The 4,752-nt window shown below is 46.1% G+C and overlaps 1 pseudogene; it reads right to left on the bottom strand.

Moving 5' to 3' along the window:
• Window positions 1–226: 226 nt before the first annotated feature.
• Window positions 227–4,350, bottom strand: LOC114635507 (annotated as a pseudogene).
• Between the last annotated feature and the right edge of the window lie 402 nt (window positions 4,351–4,752).

The following is a 4,752-nucleotide window of genomic DNA, read 5'->3' as shown; positions in this document are numbered from 1 at the left end:
CACTATCAGACAAGGTGTAATGGTAATTAACAAACCACTGAAGACACGGAGTCCAAAACACAGCTATAGGGGTCACGGCACGGGTCCCGGGGACCACCACACCTCACAGCGTGGCAAGGTAAGCAACATGGAAGGTGGGCCCAGTGAACATGGCAACTGGTCATGTGCAGACTCAATCTCCCGAGAAAAGTTGGAGGCAGAGGTGCAGAAGGTTGAGAGGGGCAGCTTGGGGCTTTATCTGTACTGGTAGTTCATGCTGTGCTCTGTGTTCTGACTGTAGCCACCCTGTGAGGACTGGTAGGAGCTGGCAGGGCCGCTGTAGCTCTGGCTGGACCCAGGGGAGCTGTAGTTTGACTGTGATGAGTAGCCTCTTTGTTTGCCTTGGTATAAAGAGCTGCCTCCAGAACCTGCGCCATAACCCCCATGTGAGCCCGTGTTGTAGGATGACACTCTGGAGCCATAGCTCTTCCCTCCACTCTGGCCTCCACTAACACTGTAGTTGAATTTGCTGTCGTAGCTGTAGTCAGAACCACCACCACCACCAGGGGAGTTGTAAGAGTTGGAGTAGGAGAAGTAGCTGCCCTGCCCATGGCCATAGCCTTTCTGCTTGCCCTGTGGCATACTGTAGCTGCTGTACTGGCTCTGGTTGTAAGGTTGCTGCTGGCCCTGGTGGGACTGGTAGCCCGAGCTGTAGGAGGATTTCTGCTGGCCCCATGCAGCAGCTTCTTCCCGGCATGTTTCAGGGGTACTGGTGAGCTGTAGCTGTCTCCTTGGTAGTAGGAGCTGTAGCTGGATGAGCCACCACCTCCCCCTGCTGCCTCCACCACCGGCATTCCCAGAATGCCCTCCATTGCTGTAGAACTGACTGTAGCCTGTTATGGCTGAATTGCTGCTGTACCCATAGCTTCCATATCTAGTACCAGCATTCATGTAGCCTCCTCCATGGTTGGTGCCACCAAATCCTCGCCCCCGTCCTTGACCTCGGATGTTAACTCCTCTGCCCTGACCTCGAATGTTGGGAGGAGGGGGCACTTCATTATGCATAGGGCCTCCCATGTCAAAGCCAGGGTTGTGTGGCTTGGCAGCAAATTTGGGTCCACCTCTGACAGGTACAGGGGTTCTTTTCTTTTTGTTGGCTTCAAGAGCAAGAGGGGCGCCAGGGAAAAGCTTCTCTAATGCAGCAAGTGCAGCATAAGCCTTTGCCACCTTTTTGTTTGAACCAGCACCTTGAAACTTCTGTCCGTCCACCTCAACCCCCATAACAAACCGTTTGTCGTGGTTGCCCCCATCTCAGAAATGAGCTCATATTTGAGGACACTTCTCTTCTCATTGAGCTCTATAACAGGGTTCTTGCCATGCTTAGTCAAAATCGGTCCCTGCCCAGTAGTGACATCTGAAGGGAAGACAGAACTGGGGTTGGAGACTACTTCCACCACAGGGGTGGGGCCACTACTGCTCGCTTCCCATCTGACTCCTCAGTGGAGTCCTCCCCCTTGCTGGAGTCTCTGCCTTCAGCACCTATTGGCAAGCCCATGTCCTGTAACACTTTCACAGCCTCATGGAACTTTGCGGTCTTTTTAGATGGCCCCGAGGCCTCGAAGGTACTCCTGTCTACCTCCACAGACATAGTGAAGATGGGAGCATGAACAGGATCCGTCTGGGAGATCAGCTTGTACTGCAGCCCTTGCTTCAGCTGGTTTAACCTCATCAAGGCATTCATAGCTTGGGGAGGCTAAGCCTTCTCCTCTTTCTTCTGGATCTTTTTCTTTTTGCTGGGAGACTTCTCCTCCCCATCCTCTTCCATGGGGCGTTTCATGGGTGTGATGGCATAGGTGGTCCTGGGGGGGATTTGAACAGTGTAATCCACCAGGTTCTTGTTCTTTGGTTTCTTGGGCATTTTGGAAGGCAGGGGGTCCATTTCCAGTTCTTTATGGAGTTGACCAAAGGCAGCAATCCGCAGAGCATGCTGCACACTCTGTGTGATATCTTCCCGTTGCTGTCTGTCTAGATGCCCAATAGCATCAGTGGCTTCTTTTTCACAAGGGTCATAAATGCCAGAACCATCTGGCATTACGATGCCAGATGCCAGGCACTCCAGCACTCTCTGCAGGACTTCACCAGCACCCATTGGCCTATTGTCAGTGCTGATGGACTTCTCACACAGCAACTCCAGAGGTCATCCTCTGAGGGGACCCCAGGTGGGTACTCGGGTACACAGATCCCTTAGGACACGGATGACAATGACACGTGACTTCAGCCCATTGGCTGTGGCCTGGAACCACTTGGCAAGTCGGAGGGACGCCAAGGCAGCAAGGCATTTCTGCCTGTCCAGAACATCCGGGGGTCATTGACTGATAGCGTTTCTCCAGCTAATACTTTCTCCATTTCTTCTCTGACAACAGGGTAGGTCAGATGGATGGTCAAGGACAAGGGAGGCTCTTTTGTATTTTTTATCACAATCACAGTATCATCCCCAGACTGGAGTATTTCATACTTGTCTTCTGTTACAGTAGTGAGCTGGATGGCCAGGTTGTCAGCCACCTTGTCCAGAAGGGCAGTTGTGGGCTTCTCCTTACAGAGCAGAACTAGTTCCAGATCCAAGTCCCCCTTGAGCAGAAGACCCTTGGCTTCCAGGCCGACCAGCATCACACCCCTCAGGGTCCTAGTCATATGTTCCGCCTTCTGTTCCCCAGCCCCTTCTTTGCTCTCATCATCTGGGGGCGTGTCCATATTTTCTGCCTCAGACAGCTCGATGTTGCCTTTCTACTGCTCTTTGATCCAGTCAGAGACAGCCTTGAGGACCTGCTCAGTGTGGGACACTCCCCAAAAGACCATGGAAGAAGCTGAAACCACTAAACAAAACAGTCACTAGACAGAGGCAAAACCAAATGTCATCACAGAAAACAATAATAAACCCAATCCCAGATGCTTGGAAGTCAGGGTTAAGACATAACCAGAAACAGACAGGATAATATGTCTCCATTGAAGCCTTCAACACTAGCACAGCAGGCAATGATTATCTAAGACAAAGAAGAAAAGGGTGTGGGGGAAATCTGCATAAAGATGATAGGAATTCCTAAAGAGGAAATGAATAAATCTCTTAAAGAAATCTAGGAAAACACGGAGTGCAAGGAAATGAATGAAACTGTCCATGTCCTGAAGATGGAAGTACAACTCATGGTGAAAACCTAAAGGTAATACTGGTAATGTAAATCTTAGGGAATTCCAAAAGGAACCACAGAGGCAACCTTCACCACTAGTTTAGCAGGGCAAGCTACTCATATCAAGTTATTTCTCTCCACCCATGTGTCTCTAGCTCTGCCTCTCTTCATAATGATCAAACCTTTCTGCTTCTCTTTCTCTCTCATCTCTCCAACAGATACTTGCACATTGTAATGGCTACAGCTGCAGCCTGATCATGGGGCCGGCTGGCCTCTGAGCATCTACCACACACTTGTACCACATGGCTGGACAGCAGGTGGACTGCTGCGTGTCCTCTGTCCATCTACAATGAGAGACATGGTGATGGGTGGCCTATGGTTTTATTTTTTAATAATAATGGTAACATAGCAAATATTTGATACTATGAAAATCCTATGAAAAGAAATATCCCCTTAGTCAAGGGTGTTAGAAGATGATGTTTTCAAACACTGGAAGCATTAGAATTTGAAATAGGTTTTCTGGAAGGAATGGGTGCCTTATTAAAGCTTTCATGTGTATGTAGCAATTAAACTAAATGAAGTACATATAACATACCAAAATATGCACATCTATATAGAAAATAAAACAAAAATAAAATAAAAATAAAAATAATAATAAAATATAATATAAAAATAATATAAAATATAAAAATAAAAATATTCTGAAAAGAAATTCTAGAAAAGAGAGCACTCATGGAAGGCAAAGAAAGTACAATTTCATTTAAGTAGCAACAAGGCTGATGTGATGAAAAATCAAGAAATGGAAAGGACCAGATCAAGTATTACTTCCAAACCCCTAACAAAGTGTTTTGCTTTCTGTGATTTCAGATGTACCTGGTGTGTTTTAAGAAGAAGATGTCAACTCATGTTTTTAAATAATAGGCCAGGTTTCATAGTGAAACTGAAATGAAGTAAATACAAGTTCCATAAGAGATGATGGCAACATAGACCCATGGAGTAGCGGTAGATTAACAGAAACAGACATATCAGATTTATATTTTAGAGATAGAGGGAATAATAGTATATGAAAAACAGGCCTTTCCTATTTTCATTAATTTTACTTAATGATTTCATGTATATAATGTAATGTGATTACTCTATCACCCACATCCTCTTTAATCTCCCACCCATGTCTATCAATGCCTCAAGTCTGTGAATGGGATAGGGCCCCAACCTTCTCTTCAGTCCATGCTTGACTATTTATGATCTCATTCCTTTTTATTTTTTCTCTCTTCAGTTCTGAGACTAGAACCCAAAGATTTGTATATACTATTCAAGTGTTCTACTGCTGAGCTACATTCTCTGACTCATAGAGTTTGTTTTGATCCAGACCTAGTTCAAGCATCCACAGCTTCTGAGAATTCCAGATCAGTGGTTGATAAGTTGCTCTGAGAATGGCCTTTGACATTGATTTTAGTGGGACCTTCTCTGACCCTCTAGCAGTGTAAACAATAACATGAGATTTCTATATAGTTTAAAGCTTACATCTTTTGCTTGGACAATCTCCCAGCTATCTCATCTAACTTAATGGGACTATCTTTCCTACAACCCA

The sequence above is a fragment of the Grammomys surdaster genome, unplaced genomic scaffold (assembly GCF_004785775.1).
Source record: "Grammomys surdaster isolate TR1022 unplaced genomic scaffold, NIH_TR_1.0 110541, whole genome shotgun sequence".
Taxonomy (NCBI): Eukaryota; Metazoa; Chordata; class Mammalia; order Rodentia; family Muridae; genus Grammomys; species Grammomys surdaster.
Note: the sequence above shows the minus strand (reverse complement) of the source record. Positions and strands in the feature narration are given on the sequence as shown.